Below are 18,746 nucleotides of genomic sequence, written 5' to 3'. Positions count from 1 at the left end.
TTGATTAAACTTTTCCAGTTTCCATCTGACTTAGCGGAGTTTTCCCCTTGCTTCTGCCTCTAAGTTAATTATCAGTTTTGTGTTTTGATCTTGGTAGTCATCTTCTTTCTTTTTAAGTATTTCATTTGGAAGTCAAAAAGGTTTAAGCCAGGATCTACTAGTTGAATGTCATTTTATATTGGAAGTGTCCTAAGAGAAACTCAGTTTTACTTACACACTTTATTTTTGTTCTTTTCATGTCCTACTCCAAAATTGTTATTTAATAGAATTATTTTGTATTATATATCCTTTAAGAAAGTACACATGGCAAGAACAGAATCCAATTTAACCTAGTTTCTAGGAATTTATTGGAATATACACTAGTGCCCTGAAAAAAAAGATTCTTCCAATATGCACAAATTAATTAATATAATTATGAACTCTGCCTGGAAGGAGAGCTGAGATCCAGGAAATATACTCAGATCTATTATAATTATGTTTTCAAAAATTACCTTTTTGATGTGCCTGGGTGCCTCAGTCAATTAAGCATCCGACTTTGACTCAGGTCATGGTCTCGCAGTTTGTGGGCTCCAGCCCTGCATCAGGCTCTGTGCTGACAGCTCAGAGCCTGGAGCCTGCTTCAGATCCTGTGTCTCCCTCTCTCTCTCCCTGTTGCCTGCCCATTCTCTCTCTCTCTCTCTCTCTCTCAAAAAAAAAAAAAAACCCTAAATAAACATTAAAAAAATTACCTTTTTAATCAGAATAAAATCTATTTCTTTCCTTTTTTACAAAAATTATTTTTTTATTTAAGAGATAGAGAGATGGCACACGCGAGTGGGGGAAGGGGCAGAGAGAGAGAGGAGAGAGAGAGAATCCCAAGCAGCCTTTGCACCCCACACACGCTCAATCTCACAAACCCGGGAGATCATGACCTGATCTGAAATTGAGAGTCTGACGCTTAACCAACCGAGGCACCAAGCACCCTGACAAAATCTATTTCCAAGTTGAAATTTAACACCCTTCCCCCCTCCAAAAAAAACTAATAGATTTAGGTAAGACAAGAAACAAAATCAAGTATTTATTGGATACCTTCTACCAAAATAATTTCTGGCAGAGAAAAATTTAATCAAAAGCTATGCCATAAACTCAGGTCATGATCTCACAGTTCATGAGTTTGAGCCCCACATCAGGCTCTGCGCTGACAGTGAGGAACCTGCTTGGGATTCTCTATCTTTCCCTCTCCCTCATGCCTCTCCCTGCTCACTGTCTCTCTCTCTCTCAAAATAAATAAATAAACTTTAAAAAAAATCTACACCATAAAGACCTGTATTTTAGGAACACCCTTAGGAGTGAATGTTACACAGTTGATAATGAACTTTTTCCTCAGTAAGAACTGGTGATTATATTAGTGAATAGAGATGGTAACCTTATTTGATTGTTGGTCTTGTGTTATAAAGTTCTGGGAACTGTGTGTAAGTGCTGGGAAACAATAGCAGTGAGATTCTATTCTCCCTGAATTTGTCAGGAATGGGCAATCTAGGAAGATAGCTTTTGTCAGTTTGATTTGCTTTACCTTCATGCTGCCAGGTTGTGATTAGCTGTCAAGAAGAGTAACCTCTCTCCTGGGAGTGAGTCACTGATTTCTATTGTTCCTGTAAGAGTAACGCCTTCCCTTGGATAGGGGAGAGCCAGTTGAGTGTGAATGCTAGCCTTTGTTAAACAAATCAGAATCCTTTTATCTGGCAGTAGGCGCCAGTTTGGGCTCTTCAGGAGCGTGGCATGCCAAAGTAAACTCATTTTCTTCCTCATTATTATTGGTAGATGGGGCACCTGGGTGGCTCAGTCTGTTGAGCTTCTGGCTCAGGTCATGATCTCATGGTTTGTGGGTTCAAGCCCCACTTTGGGCTCTGTGCTGACAGCTCAGAGCCTGGAGCCAGCTTTAGATTCTGTGTCTCCTTCTCTCTCTGCCCCTCCCCCGCTCAAGCTCTGTCTGTCTTGCAGAAAAATAAACATTAAAAAAATTTTTTAAAAAAGATTGGTAGAAGAGAGGGAAGCTATTGATAGTTATTTTTTGTTTAATAGACATGTGACAAAGACAATCATGATATTCTTCTGGATGAATCCAGGAAATGTGATATGGAAAATAATACAATGGATTATGTGGGTTAGATTCTTAACTAATTTATTAACAATGGCCAAACATCTGCTTAATCAATCCATTTTGTCTTTGAGAGGTTCGGGGGTTTGTTTTGTTTTGTTTTGTTTTTGATAATTTTATGAGGATTCACGAATTGTACATACCTTTATTATTTACCTCTATGAAGACCTAGAAGAGATGCTTACCAAATAGGCAGATGACTAAAAGCTGGAGAAACAGATTACAGGTTGGATAATAGAATCAAGATCTCCATAGACTACATGATAGATCATGATAGATCTCCATAGACTACATGATAGATCTCAAAAGATCAAATTTGTCTACTTAAATTTTAAAGATCAGCCTCACAAATAGAAGTCAAAAGAAACCTAGCACTGAAAAAAAACTTAAAGCAAAGGGTTGGGGTGTCTAGGTGGTTCAGTTGGTTATGCATCTGACTCTTGATTTCAGCTCAGGTCACTATCCAACAGTATATGAGCTGGTGCCCCAGTCAGTGCAGAGCCATCTGCACTGACAGTATGGAGTCTGGGATTCTCTCTCCCTCTTTCTCCTTCCCCTCTCCCTCATCAAAAAAGTACCCTTAAAAAAAAAGTGATTTTTTTTAACTTAAAAAGGTTTTTTTTAACTTAAAAAGATTTTAAGTTTATGTTACTTAATAATTTACAAAGAAGAAAAAGCAAGTGCAACCTTAGGTTGTATTTATAGAAGTACAGCAAAAAAAGAATGGAGCCCAGTGTTTTCTGTAATGATCAAACCACAATTATTCATGATTATTTATTACAATGATTCAGAACATCATTCTAGAAGTTATTGGAATCTAAAATGGATCAGTCTGAGTTAATTCAGGAAGTTTATTGAGAGGATAAGTTTGTACTTTAATAACTACAGCAGAACGTAGGAATTGAGGTGTTATAAGAGAGCACAGGTGAAGTCATATGTAAATTTGAAGGAGCCAGAGATTATTTCTAGGAGTAGGGATCAAGAAATCCTCGTTGAGGGGCATTTGGGTGGCTCAGTCAGTTAAGTGTGTGACTTCAGCTCAAGTCATGATCTCACGGTTCATGGGTTCGAGCCCCACGTCGGGCTCTGTGCTGACAGCTCAGAGCCTGAAACCTACTTCGGATTCTGTGTCTCCCTTTCTCTCTGTCCCTCCCCCACTTGCTCTCTGTCTCTTTCTCTCAAAAATAAATAACCATTAAAGAATTTTTTTTTTAAAGAAATGCTCATTGAGCAGAGGGAATAGTTGGAGTAGAGAACACAGTTAAATCTCTTTGTTGTGTATGAGTCTTGTAGGGGTCTTGGTGTCTTTGGCTTATGGCTACAGAGACCAACTTAAAGTGTCAGACACAAAATTCACCTAATTTGAAATCCCAAGTGCAAAAATGGTACAGAAAGTTAAGTCTGATGGTCTTTGTCAAGAGTAATAGTATGAGAGAAGTAAGAAAGGTAAATTGAAGCCAGATAACTGTGCTTTATTAATATCAGTGAGAAAGGACTTCAGGTCTTCAAAGAGGTCCTAATGTCTCAAACAAGGGATGCAATTCCTAACTTTGCCTCTGTTCTCTGACCATCACAGTCTTAACTCATGCCATTGGGGATTTGATGCCTCCTGCTATACAGAACTATATGACTCTGATTTCCCTTATCTCTTCTTTTGTATCACACCTATACCTTCTCCAAAGCCCAATCCCAGTTCATTCATGTCTTATTAATACTTGTAACAACTACACCTTATGCAGAATACCTTACATACCAAGCACAGGTGTTTGCATTTTACAGAAGTGGCACAATCACAGAAGGGATTCAAACAATTTGTCAACCATGAAGGGTGGACAGAGTGCAAAGAAGAAGATCAAGGCAGAGAAAGAGATAATGAAGATCAGATTTAGAATTGTACTTACAGGAATATAGGGGAGGGAGCAGTCGTAGTAGATATACACAGTTCCCACTAAGGCAGGATATCATTGGGGAAATACTGGGCACACTCTTACTTGATTTAGGAATGAGGCAAGAATAATCACCATCTTCACAACAAATTAACTCTGTGAAACTTTAGCCTACACAAGCAGTCAGTGGAAAACAATTAGAAGATTAAAAATTGAAAAGGTAGAGGCAAAACTACTTTTATTCCCAGATGATATGGTAGTTTACGTGAAAAAAACCCTCCAAAATTGAAAGTAAAATGAAACAGTTTAATTTAACTGTATATCAAATTGGTGATACAGCCATAAAGAGGAAAGAATTATTTCAATTGTCTTTAGAAGATAGGACCCTGCCTGTAGAGTCTTAGGGAGATATAGCAAAAGAGTGAAATAAAAAGCAAATCTTGCATTTTACTTAGTAGCAATTTTGGTATTGATACTATAATTTTGAAACCATTTTATCTACATCATAGAATAAAACAAAAAAAAACTATATTCACATTATTAAGGACCAGTATTTTCTGTATGAGAGAAGGGATAGAAATAAATAAATCAAAGAAAGTGAGAGAAGCTTATGTCATTCAGAGAAAACTAGGAAGGGAATTAAATCAATTTGGTAAGGAGCACATATCAAACAACAACGATATTAACAGCTAATGTCACTTTAGTGGTGAAGTATTGAATGCTTTTCTGCTAAGCTGGTAACAAGACAATAATATCTATTCTTACCACTTATATTCACATTGTACTGAAGAACCTAACCAGTATAATAAAACAATAGAAAGAAATAAAAGGCATACAGTTGAAAGTGAAGAAATAAAATTTTGTTTATTCACAAATGATTTGATTTATAGTTAAAAAATCCAGTTGAGTCTACAGATAAATTTCTAGAATAATAAGTTGAATTTAGTAATCTACATATGAGGTCAATAGGAAATATATCTTTTACATATTAGCAACAGTCAACTAGAAACTAAAAATGTTAAAACTGCATTTATAAGAGTACAGAATGCCATCACATTATTCCACAATGAAGTCAATCAAAGATATTCTACAAAGACTTCTGCAATGAAAACTATGAAACATTGCCAAAAGAAGTTGAAGGCATAATTAAATAGAGATATATATCATTTTAGGAATTGGAAAACTGTATATTGTTAAGATGTCTAGTTTCCTCAAATTTATCTTAAATTTAATGCAATTCCATAAAAATCTTAGCATATTTTTTAAAAATAGAAAATTACAAGCTGATTTTTAAAATTATGTGAAAAAAGGGGCACCTGGTGGCCCAGTTGGTTGAGCATCTGACTTGGGCTCAGGTCATGATCTCATGTTCCTGAGTTCGAGCTCTGCGTTGGGCTCTGTGCTGTCAGCTTGGAGCCTGGAGCCTGCTTCAGATTCTGTCTCTACCTCTCTCTGCACCTCCCCTGCTCGTGCTCTGTGTCTCTCTCTCTCTCAAAAATAAATAAACCTTTAAAAAATTTTTTTTTAATTATGTGAAAAAAGTAAAAGATCTATAATAGTCAATTTTTTTAAGGTTAAAAAGCAGTGCTTTTAAAAAAATTTTTTTTAATGTCTATTTTTGAGAGAGAGAGAGAGAGAGAGAGAGAGAATGTGAGCGGGGGAGGGGCAGAGAGAGAGGGAGACACAGAATCTAGAGCAGGCCCCAGGCACAGAGCCCAACGTGGGGCTCGAACTCACAAACGGAGAGATCATGACCTGAGCCAAAGTCAGATGCTTAACTGACTGAGCCACCCAGGTGCCCCTAGTGGTACTTTTTTTTTTTTTAATGTTTTATTTATTTTTGAGAGAGGGAGACAGAGGGTGACTGAGAGGCAGAGCGTGACAGATAGCAGTCTCCAGGCTCTGAGCTATCAGCACAGAGCCCAACTCAGGGCTCAAACTCACAAACTATGAGATCATGACCTGAATCGAAGTTGGACACTTAGCCAACTGTGCCACCCAGGTGCCCCTGTAATAGTCAATCTTGAAGAAGAATGGATTTGAAGGACCTACCAGATGCCAAGAATTAATCTAAAACAGTCTAAAAGAGTAATTAAGACAGTGGTGCTATTGGCATAAGGACAAATAGGTCAATGAGTCCAGAAGGAGCCTCATGCATATATGGTTACGTGATTTACGACAAAGTCGTCAATGCAATTCAGTGAGAAAATGACTTTTTTTCAATGAATGGTGTCAGAGCAATTGAATATTTACATGGAATAAAAAGACCCTAGTAACATGCTTCATCTTATAACATACACAATAATTAATTTGATATTAAATCATAGATCTAATGTGAAAGATTAAAACTATTATACTTCTAGAAAAACACTTAAGGTAATACATTCATGGGATTGGGGTAGGTAAAACATTTATAACTAGGACACAAATGATTTAACCATTAAAAAAAGTTCACAAATCAGATTTCATCAAAATTAAAAACTTCTGTTCATCAAGAGCACCATTAAGAGAGCAAAATAAAATTGTATGTCTACAAAGAAAGTTGTACTACAATATTTATAGCAGTTTTATTCATAGTAGCCAAAAATGGAAAGTCCCAAAATGTCCATCAACGGAAGAATGGATAAATAAACTGTGTGCATATGGGTGATCTCTGGAGAATCCTTTAAACTTTTCTATATTTTTGAGATTTTTCATGATAAGATTTCAGGCGGAAAGTACAGGAAATAAATAAACACAGTGGAGTGCCAAATATGCTTTTTAATTATCCCTAGGTGTTTAGATTTGGCATTAATTTATGAACTTTCATTTCTCTTTTATGTTTTATATAGCATATTGGGGTATTTTTACATTTAGTATATATATTTTAATACAAAATAAATCTTATTTTGTCAATATGGTGTAAAAGAAAGAAGCACATGTATGTCCTGTTACTGCAGCTCACCTATGATAGTTCCTATGGCAACATGATGTTTTCAGTGAGATTTTTAGAGGTATACACAATTATCTGACTTTTTCATAATTACTCTTTAGGTGCATATTACCAAATAAGATATTTGATTTTGTAATATTTTTAAGTTTTTTATTTTATTTTATTTTTAATTAATTAATTTTTAAATTTACATCTGAGTTAGTTAGCATGTAGTACAATAATGATTTCAGGAGTAGATTCCAGTGATTTATCCCTTATGTATAACACTCAGTGCTCATCCCAACAAGTGTCTTCCTTAATCCCCCTTGCCCATTTAGCGCATTCCCACCCACAGCCCCTCCACCCTCAGTTCGTTCTCTGTATTTAAGAGTCTCTTATGTTGTGTCCCCCTCCTTGTTTTTATATTATTTTTGCTTCCCTTCCCTTATGTTCATCTGTTTTGTATCTTAAATTCCTCATGTGAGTGAAGTCATATGATATTTGTCTTTCTCTGACTAATTTTGCTTAGCATAATACCTTCCAGTTCCATCCACATAGTTGCAAGTGGCAAGATTATATTCTTTTTGATTGCTGAGTAATATTCCATTACACACACACACACACACACACACACACACACACACACATCTTCTTTATCCATTTATCTGTCGATGGACATTTGGGCTCTTTCTATATTTTAGCTATTGTCGATAGCACTGCTATAAACATTGGGGTGCCTATGTCCCTTTGATAAGTTTATTTTATTTATTTTGAGAGAGAGAGAGAGAGAGGGAATGCGTGAATGCATGCACTTGTGTGTGCAAGGGGTAGAGAAAGAGAGAGAATCACCAAGCAGACTCTGCTTTTAGCACAGAGCCCAGTGCAGGGCATGTAAGATATTTTAAAAACATGGAAAATACAGAAATAACTATAGTTAGCAGTAATTTGGACATACTTCTTTGCTATTTAAGTTGGAATCTTTTTAAATTTACCATTTTATGATGGTTTATTTTTATTTATTTATTTATTTACTTATTGACAGAGGGCACAAGTGAGCAAGGGGCAAAGAGAGAGAGAGACAGAAAGAGAGAGAGAGAGAGAGAGAGAGAGAGAGAGAGAAGTGGGGCTCGCCCAAAGCAGGGCTCATGTTCACTCTGTGCAGGACTTGAACTCATGAACTCATGAACCCATGAGATCATTACCTGAGCCAAAGTCAGATGCTTAATCAACTGAGCCACCCAGGCGCCTTTTTTTTTTTTTAAGCTATATGTATTTTTTAATAAAAGGGGGGAAACATTTGTTTTAAAGATAATTATTCGAATTGGCTATAGGAGTAGAGGACCAGGCACCAAAACACTCAGAGACAGCACTGAGCTTTAAGCCTGAGTACTGAGTACACATGTGTACTGCACAGACCATTGCCCATAATGCTAGCTTTCCCCACAGGTCCCCCTGAGAGGTTCCTTCCCTGAACCACACAGAGGGGACCAGTCCAGAGTGGTGCTCTTGCCTCAGCTGGCTGCAGTAAGTTGCCACAGAGGGATTGCAGTGATTTTTCTGGACCAATCAAAATCTTGATCTTGGGGAGTGTGGAAAGTTTCAAGAGGTAGCTGACCAGTTCGAAAATTGTAGTGGAAGCCAAACTCACACAGAGAGGAACAATATGCAGGTGCCATGAGACCGTGGAAGCCATGAATAATCCAAAGCCATAAATTGGCAGAAAGCATGAGCACAAGAAAGATAGCTGGTAGTTAGTTGACAGGAGAGGGAAGAAGCAGAAGTGCATCTGAACTCTTAATAATGCCTATTGCTTGCCAGACAATGTCCTAAGTGTTTTATAGACACTAACTCATTTAATTCTCAGTTTAAGGTAGATTGTTTTATTCTCATTTTTACAAATGAGGAGGAAACTAAGGCAGAAAAGCATTAATTATCTTGGCAGTCTGGTTCCAGAGACTCTGCTTTTAGCCACTATACTGTGCTGCCCCATCCCATGGCCCAGCAGGAGAGGGCAAATGAACTGCATGGGCAGCTTCTGTGCTTGGCCACCGAGGGGTCAGGCCCAGCTCTAAAGCTATTCCTGTTTTTCCCCTTGAGGCCTTCTTTTTTTTTTTTTTTTAATTTTTTTTTTTAACTTTTATTTATTTTTGAGACAGAGAGAGACAGAGCATGAACAGGGGAAGGGCAGAGAGAGAGGGAGACACAGAATCTGAAACAGGCTCCAGGCTCTGAGCGGTCAGCACAGTGCCCGATGCGGGGCTCGAACTCACAGACCGTGAGATCATGACCTGAGCTGAAGTCGGACGCTTAACCGACTGAGCCACCCAGGCGCCCCCCCCTTGAGGCCTTCTTATGCAACCTGTCCTGTTTTGTTTTGTTTTGTTTTGTTTTGTTTTGTTTTGTTTTTAAATGAAGTCTGGCTCTCTGCCTGAGGATCCTATCTTATATCAAACAAAGACAGAGAGAAACAATCACTACCAGGAGACAAACAGGAGTAATGAGTTGAAACTTCACAAGTAAGCAGGAACTTCATCGGAAAGGGCCTTTAAGCCATGTTAAGGTATTAGACCTTTTTTCCAAAAGCAAGGGATATCATTGAGATGTTGTAAACAGGGAAGGTGAGGGGAGGAGGATCATGATGAGATCCACATTTTTAGAATGATTATCCTGGCTGCCTGTGTGGAGGAGTGAGATAAGAGGCAGTGTGTCGGGGCACCTGGGTGGCTCAGTCGGTTGAGCGTCTAACTTCGGCTCGGGTCATGATCTCGCGGTCTGTGGGTTTCGAGCCCCGCATCGGGCTCTGTGCTGACAGCTCAGAGCCTGGAGCCTGTTTCGGATTCTGTGTCTCCCTCTTTCTCTGACTCTCCCCTCTTCATGCTCTCTCTCTCTCCGTCTCAAAAATAAATAAAATGTTAAAAAAAATTTTTTTTTAAAAGAGGCTGTGTGCCTATTAGAAGGCCAAATTGGACTTGGATGAGCAGTGATAGCCTGAGTTAGGGATGTGGCAGTGGGGATAAAGAGGTAAGTCTGAAAGGACCTTGTGCTCAGAAGGGTCCCATGATTTGCTAATGCTGTGCTAATGCTGCTTCTAGTAATTGTTGAACAAGAGACTCCACACTCCAGTTTTGTACTTGGCCCCACAAAATGTGTAGTTGGTTCAGCCATCAAGACTTTGGAAATGCAGCACTGGAGCACAGAGAAGCAAAGGTTTGAGTAGTGTTCCCCAAAGAGTGTTTCCCAAGTGTGCTTATAGGTGTCATGTGTGGGGAAGAAGTAGGGTCCATAATATGGGTCTCCATGTTCAAGTAAATTGAGGAAATACCAGGTTAAACAAAGTTAAATCATTTTTTTTTAAGTACAAAATATCCCAGAATTATCAGTATGGTAGATAACTATGGTATAATACAAAATATCTGGTCTTTGTCCCTAGTCCTGGTGCACATCTTCGTCAACCTTTGGAATTTCTTGAGTGATAGGAGTATCTTGGTTATGCTTATGCCATAATGTGGGGTGGGAGGGTCCCTAGCTGGTCTCAGGATGGATGCTGAATGATCATCAGAAAGACCAAACTTGTTATTAAAGAGTTGGAAATTTCAGGCACCTGACCTCCAAAGAGAGGAGCAGGGGTTAGAGATAAAGTTCAATCACATGGCCAGTGATTTAATCTACCATGCTTATGTAATGAAACCCCAATAAGGTCTGGGAGGCTCTGGAGAGCTTCTTGGTCAGTGAGCAAGATCGTACATTTCTTCTAGTACATTCTAATAAATAAACGTTGAAAAAAAAAATTAAAAAAAAAAGAAATAAATAAACAAAAAAATAAAAAGAAAAAATTTATACTCAAAGTATTCAAATAAAATTGTACTTTAGTTTTTGGCAGTTTAATTAAATTCCTGCACTCAGTGTCCATCTCGTTGCCCTGTAAAGAATTGTTATGCTTCATTCAGATCTATTGTGTCAGTTAGGGCCAGTTAGGAAAAAACAAATCACACCAGTTCGTTTCACAACAAAAACTTAAGGAATTGGCCAAACAGGTATCCAAGAACTAAACCACCGAAAAGAGATCAGGAAGGTGACATTGAAGATAGTATCAGTAGAAGCTCCCATGCCTAGAGGTGGGAAAAGAAAGACGAAACCAGAAATTTTCAGGAGGGCATTGCAGAACTGGGGCAGACACCTTTGAACAGGAAAACCTGCCTGGCTAGTGGATGCTGTGATACTGGATCTGGGACCACCGCAAAAAGCTGGATACAAACCAGGTGTCGCTGCTGAGCTGCAGGACTGTTGTGGAGGTGATATTAACAGGGACACCCAGCAAACAGGAAGGAGAAGCAAGCCCCCCTTCTCTGGCCTCGCGGCCTCCTCTAGCATTCTCTATTGGCAGAAGGTAGAGATTCTGCCTCAGAGCAGAAGGTCGTTTAGTATCTGAGAGACAATACAAATTTAAGAGTAAAACAGCTTGTTTGATGTTTTAAGTGTTCCTCTACCACCATATGCAACTGTTGTGACTACAGCATCCATTTGTCAGTTCCTCCAAAACCATCAATTTTACTATAGGTGCTGCTGAAGCAAGCACTCCTCCAGAGCCATCAACTGGAACACAAAAGAAAAACAAGAATGCTTGGCCCTATTGGGAAATACTTCTCTGTGGAAGGATCTGTTGCCTTCCTGCTTTCTGAGAAGAATTTGACAAGTTAACAAATTTATCTTTTTCTAACCTAAGCACTTCTGTTTCTCAAATCCGCCCTGAACTCCAAAAAGGTGTTGGCCTCCAATATCAACAGTGGAATAACCCACAAATTTTCATGGCATTTTGACACAGTTGCCTTTTGTTTTGAGGATATAGGGCAAGCCATGTGAATAAAGATTCCCCCGCAGACTGCACAGTAGCAGATGTTTAGGGTTAAAGGTTGTGCTGTGCCAAGGCTGATGGTAAGATCCCCAATGGCTAACATGCTCTCTGATATTTGTGTACGTGTGTGTGTTTATGGTATGCAGGGTTTGTGGTGTGCAGGGCAAGTCTAGAGCATCAAGACAAGGGCAGAGGTTCTTGTCTGGATCTAAAGAGCAGTACTGCTCAAGTGTACCCTGGCAGTGTGGTGGAATTAGTGCCTCTTAGGGAGGAATTTGGCCAATGAAAGATGGGCACCTATGGGTAAATTCTTCCCCTTTTCCCCCTTTCTCTCCCAGGATGATGCTGAGATGCCATTTATGTGGTTTCTAGGGGCACAATCTCATGGTTTTGAGTTACTTATTGGAGGTCATCTTGCTAGATCTTTTTCTTGTTGGTTCTTTCTCCTTCTCTGCCTCACTGCATTTGAGGCTCACTTCTGCTCCCTGGGAGTGAATTCCCTAGTAAAGCACCCAGGCATATACCAGTGGCTTCAGACGGTTTTTTGGGGGAACCTAGGCTAAGACACTGTCAGTACCCCTACCACGAGAGGCATAGCTGGAGAGTATTTGTATTCTGGTAAAGAAGAGTGAGATTAGTTCTCTAAGGCACAGCCAGGTCTAGGTTGATACATTCATTCCGAGGGTGGTGCAAGTGCAGGCTGGCCTGAACAAGGAGTGTCTCCTATTTGTGTCCCAGGAGCCCCTCTTCTCACACTCACCTGGCCTTGCTGCTGGAGGTTAGAGCATATCAATCTATCACTCCTGCATTTGGAGTCCCAATCAGTTGGATGTAGATATAAGAAACCAATATAGCAGAAGCTTTCATAGCAGCTGGGCAGTGTCCAGCAACTCCAAAATATAGGGGTTTTACTAAATTGTGTTGGAAAATGGGGAGCTTGCACTACATTTTTCTGAATGCTTTTGTACAAGTAGACAAATTCATCATTGTTTTCCAGCAAAAATGATTTTCTTATTAGATTTCAAGTGCAAGGAACCAAGTTAATCATTCTCAGGGTATGGCACACTGTTACTGTTGGTTCCAGGATGTCTTTTAGACATTAATGCTTAGCTGTCGTCGTCATCGTCTTCCTCCTCCTCCTCCTCCTCCTCTTTTTTTTCTTCTTCTTCTTCTTCTTCTTCTTCTTCTTCTTCTTCTTCTTTTAATGTTTTATTTTAGAGAGGGTGGAGGAAGAAGGACAAAGAGAATCTTAAGCAAGCTCTGTGCTGACCACTGAGCCTGAAAGCTGAAATGAAGACTCAGATGCTCAACCAACTAAGCCACCCAGGCACCTCATAGCCTTCTTTTAATTTTTTTTTTAATGTCCATTTATATTTGAAAGAGAGAGAGAAAGAGAGAGAGAGAGAGAGAAAACATGAGTGGGGGAGGGGTAGAGAGTGGGAGACAGAATCTGAAGCAGGCTCCAGGCTTCGTGCTCAGCACAGAGCCCAATACAGGGCTGGAACCCATGAACCACGAGATGGTGACCTGAGCCAAAATCAGATGCTTAAACGATTGAGCCACCCAGGTGCCCTATCATAGTCTTTTAAATGTCATTTTAAAAACCTGTTTCATTTACCAGTTTTTATGCTTTCTTTTCTAATTATCAAAGTAATTTTTTTAATTAGAGAAAATTTAGGAAGTTTAATAAAATAGAAAAATATCCATAACCCCACACCTAAACAGTACCATTATTAACATTTTGATAATTTCTTCTAGACCTTTCTCCATGCATTTTATGTTTTAGGATATATTTTGCATATACTTTTAATTTTTCTATCATCCTTTTAACTCAAGGTTATACCAGAGTCAGTTTGCAATGCCATTAAAACTTTTTGTGAGGGACACCTGGGTGGCTCAATCGGTTAAGCATCCACCTTTGGCTCAGGTCATGATCTCATGGTTCATGAGTTTGAGCCCTACATCGGCCCTCTGCTGTCAGCACAGAGTCTGTCTCAGAGCCTTCTTTGAGTCCTCTATCCCCCTCTCTCTCTGCTCCTTCCCTGCTCGTTCTGTCTCTCTCTCTTTCAAAATAGATTAAAAGACTGCTAAATTATAAGATGGAGGTAGCAACTTGATTTCAGTGACAAAAGTAATACATGCTCATTGCAAAAGATGTTGTCAGTATAGAAAAATATAAGGAACAAAATAAAAATCACCTGTAATTACATGTTCTAAACATGTACTACTAACATGCTAGTACATGCTTATGGTGGATTGTATGCAAAAATTACCACAATTATCCCCCTCCCTGTATCCACATGTGCTTGCAGTATGGTCTGGCAGCTCCTTATATCAAGAGATAGAGATGGGGCACCTGGGTGGCTCAATCAGCAAAGTGGTCAATTCTTTTTTTCTTTAATTTTCTTTTTTCTCTTTTAAAATTTACATCCAAATTAGTTAGCATGTAGTGAAACAATGCTTTCAGGAGTAGATTCCTTAGTGCCCCTTACCCATTTAGCCCATCCCCCCTCCCACAACCCCTCCAGTAACCCTCAGTTTGTTCTCCACATTTATGAATCTCTTTTGTTTTGTCCCCCTCCCTGTTTTTATATTATTTTTGTTTCCCTTCCCTTCCCTTCATCTGTTTTGTCTCTTAAAGTCCTCATACGAGTGAAGTCATATGATTTTTGTCTTTCTCTAATTTCACTTAGCATACTACCCTCCAATTCCATCCACGTAGTTGCAAATTGCAAGATTTCATTCTTTTTGATTGCTGAGTAATACTCCAGTGTAAATATATACCACATTTCCTTTATCCATTCATCCATCGATGGACATTTGGGCTCTTTCCATACTTTGGCTATTGTTGATAGTGCTACTATGAACATGGGGGTGCATGTGTCCCTTCAAAACAGCACACCTGTATCACATGGATAAATGCCTAGTAGTGAAATTGCTGGGTCATAAGGTAGTTCTATTTTTAGTTTTTTGAGGAACCTCCATACTGTTTTCCAGAGAGGCTGCACCAGCTTGCATTCCCACCAACAATGCAAAAGAGATCCTTTTTCTCTTCATCCTAGCCAACACCTGTTGTTGCCTGAGTTGTTACTGGTAGCCATTCCGACAGGTGTAAGGTGGTATCTCATTGTGGTTTTGATTTGTATTTCCCTGATGATGAGTGATGTGGAGCATTTTTTCATGTGTCGGTTGGCCATCTGGATGTCTTCCTTGGAGAAGTGTCTATTCATGGATTTTGCCCATTTCTTCACTGGATTATTTGTTTTTTGGGTGTTGAGTTTGATAAGTTCTTTATAGATTTTGGATACTAACCCTTTATCTGATATGTCATTTGCAAATACCTTCCCCCATTCTGTCGGTTGCCTTTTAGTTTTGCTGATTGTTTCCTTCGCTGTGGTGAAGCTTTTTATGTTGATGAGGTCCCAGTAGTTCATTTTGCTTTTGTTCCCCTTGCCTCCAGACACGTGTTGAGTAAGAAGTTGCTGCGGGCAAGATGAAAGAGGTTTTTGCCTGCTTTCACTTCGAGGATTTTGATGGCTTTCTGTCTTACATTGAGGTCTTTCATCCACTTTGAGTTTGTTTTTGTGTATGGTGTAAGAAAGTGGTCCAGGTTCATTCTTCTGCATGTCAGTGTCCAGTTTTCCCAGCACCTCAAGGTGGTCAATTATTGATTTTGCCTCAAGACATGATCTCATGGTTCATGAGTTCAAGCCCCACAGCAGGTTCTGTGCTGACAGCTCAGAGCCTGTTTGGGATTCTCTTCTCCTTCTCTGTCTGCCTCTTTCCTACTCTCTCTCTCTCTCTTTCAAAATAAATAAACATTACAAAAAAAAAGAGAGAGAGTCTCTTTTCCCTCCTCTCAAATATGAGCTGGTCTTGTGATTTACTTTGGCCAGTAAAACGCAGCAGAACTACAAGCCAGGTGTCAGTTCAGGATTCACTCTTGTTTTCAGAACCATGGGGAGCACTATGTGATCAAGCCCAGTTTGGTTCCCTTAGAATGAGAGACCAGGAAGAACAGAGATGAGCTGTGCTAGCTGATGCTGTCCTAAACCATTCAGTGTCCAGCCACTAGGCTGCTGACCACAGATGCATGACAGAGCTTGAGTCCAGATAAACTGCCCATATGAACCCAGCCCAAATTGTCTTTCTGCAAAATCGTGAACTAAAGAAATGGTTATTTTAAGCCACTAAGTTTTAGAATGGTTTGTTATGCAGCCAAAGTTGATAATACAATCTTTCCAGACTTCTTTTCTTTCTTTTTAATTTAATTTAATTTAATTTAATTTATGAAACAAATTTTTTTATGTTGTTTTTTTTTTTTTTTTTTTAAATTTTTGAGAGAGAAACCGAGCATGAGCAGGGGAGGGGCAGAGAGAGGAAGACACAGAACCTGAAACAGGCTCCTGGCTCTGAGCTATCAGCACAGAGACCAACACAGTGCTCACAAATATATGTTTTTTTAAAAAATAACCTAACGTTTTACTCTATGTATTATTTTGTAAACTTTATTTTTAGCATAATATAATACATAGCATATATGGTATATAGAGTGTATATATGATATATATGCACCTATTTGTGGCATTTATAACAATAATATATAATATATAGCATAATATAATAATGTAACATGTATTAAATAAATAACCGTGCTAAATAAATATTGATATTATTATGTTTAATATTATTAATGCTATATTCATTTTAATATTATGATATAGTGATACCATAATTTATTTCAGTAATTCCCCATTGGTGAAAACTTATTTTTCTACTATAAAAAAGCCCTCAGGGGCACCTGGGTGGCTTGGTCAGTTAAACATCTGACTCTTGATCTCAGCTCAGGTTATGATCTCATGGTTTGTGAGTTTGGGCCCTGTGTCGGGATCTGTGATGATAGCACAGAACATGCTTGGGATTCTCTCTCTCCATCTCTCTCTGCCCCTCTCCCGTTTGCTGTGTCTCTCTCTCAAAATAAAGAAACTTAAAAAATATTTAAAAAGAATCCCTCAGTAACATCCTGTAGTTATATTTTTGCAAATTTGCAAAATTTTGCAAATTTACTATTTCCTTGGATTAAATGTTTTAGAAATACAATTGTTGGGTCAAAGGCCATGTTCATAGTTAAGGATATTGATACATGTTGCTAACCTGTCGTCCAGGAAGGTGACACCACATTGCCAATTCTGTTCTTCATTGTCTCTATCATGGATTTCAGTTCTGCTTTTTCAGTCATTTCACCTACCTCCCTTTTCTTTTCATCCCATTGTCTTTCCATCTCCATCTATCCTATGCTCTTCTGAATTTGTTTCAAAGAGGTCAGTTACTTTGCATTCTTTTGAGCAGGAAAAATTTCCCAAACTTTAACCACCACCCACTCCCCCTCCCCCGGATTCCTACTGATTATCTGAGTCTGAGGATGTTGCCCCTTCTCTTGTTTTTGGTATTTTTCCACCGGCTTCATTTTACTATCTGTTGATTATCCTATGTATCCTCTAAAGAAGCAAGATTCATTCAGCGGTCTTACTTGGGTGTGTCTTTTGCCCTCATGCTGCTCTCTCTTCACTTGGGGGATGGTAGGGTCCACAAGTCAGATCTACAGAGAGTGGCTGGTAGATGTGCACCACTCCCAGCCCAGTTCAAGTAGTTTTCCACCAAATGTCTCTGCTGGAAGGTGGTGGAATCTTCCATACCTATTTGTTTGCCCTCTCACCCTCTGAACAGATGTAGTTCTTAAAAGATTACCATCTCAAGCACACATTTGTCAAAGGCTCCTGCTCTCTCACTGCCCCCACTTCTAGGATTCTCCTTGAGTGGCAGTCACATCACAGCTATGCTGAGCTTTCTATCTAATGGTTCTCTAGTTACTAATTAGATCATCATGTAAAAACATTTGTATTGGGGCATCTGGGTGGCTCAGTCTGTTAAGCATCTGACTTTGGCTCAGGTCATGATCTCACGGTTTGTGAATTCAAACCCAGCACTGGGCTCACTGATGTCAGTGCAGAGCCTGCTTTGGATCCTCTGTCTCCCTCTCTGCCCCTCCCCTACTCATGTACACCTGCACTCTCTCTCTTTCTCAAAAATGAAAAATTTTTTAATGTTTTTACTTATTTTTGAAGGAGAGAGAGACAGAGCATGAGTGGGGGAGGGGCAGAAAGAGAGGGAGACACAGAATCTGAAGCAGGCTCCAGGCTCTGAGCTGTCAGCACAGAGCCTAATGCAGGACTCAAACTCACGAACTGTGAGATCATGACCTGAGCCGAAGTCAGATGCTTAACCAACTGAGCCACCCAGGTGTTCAGAGTGTCTGCTGTCATTTGGCATCCCATTTGTGCTTGCCCTTCAGCATCACTCCATATTTCAAGCATGGTCACTAAGTGACCCAAGTGGTCAGCATTATCTGCAGTGCTCCAAACAACCTTACCTGACTCCAGATGAGTCAGGTGTTCTTGTCCTTGAACTTCAGGGGAAACTGGCATGGAGGGACATGGTGATTCATCTGCTTAATTGGTGGGCATCTGTGGTTCCCTTGCTTCCCCTCCAGTGCTTTTTACCTTGGCATTGTGCTGTCAGTTTGCCCATCCCCTGAGATTAGTTGGGCTGTGGTGGAAGGTCAGTTTAGATGAGTCGTTTAAACATTTGAATTGCCTCTCTGCTGCTTAGAAAGTGCCCTGAATGCAGGCTTCGCTACTGAGCATTTGAGGTTTGGTGCTGAACAAAACTGCACACCATGGAGCCTGCCCCCAAAGCCCTGTGTCATGTGTTTACCATTCGGGCTCTGTAAGTCTTAATCCACTTCATCCTCAATACCAGCTTAGTCAGTATGAAGTGCTTCTAATAATAGCGGCAGATGAGCATACACAATACCTGTCATCTTGAAGGTGCTTTAGAAAACTATGCACAGGTGTTTCTGTTTGTCTGGTCATAACTTTAACTTTGCATCTGGAACTATAT

Source organism: Prionailurus bengalensis, chromosome A1 (genome assembly GCF_016509475.1).
Source record: "Prionailurus bengalensis isolate Pbe53 chromosome A1, Fcat_Pben_1.1_paternal_pri, whole genome shotgun sequence".
Classification (NCBI taxonomy): Eukaryota; Metazoa; Chordata; class Mammalia; order Carnivora; family Felidae; genus Prionailurus; species Prionailurus bengalensis.
Note: the sequence above shows the minus strand (reverse complement) of the source record.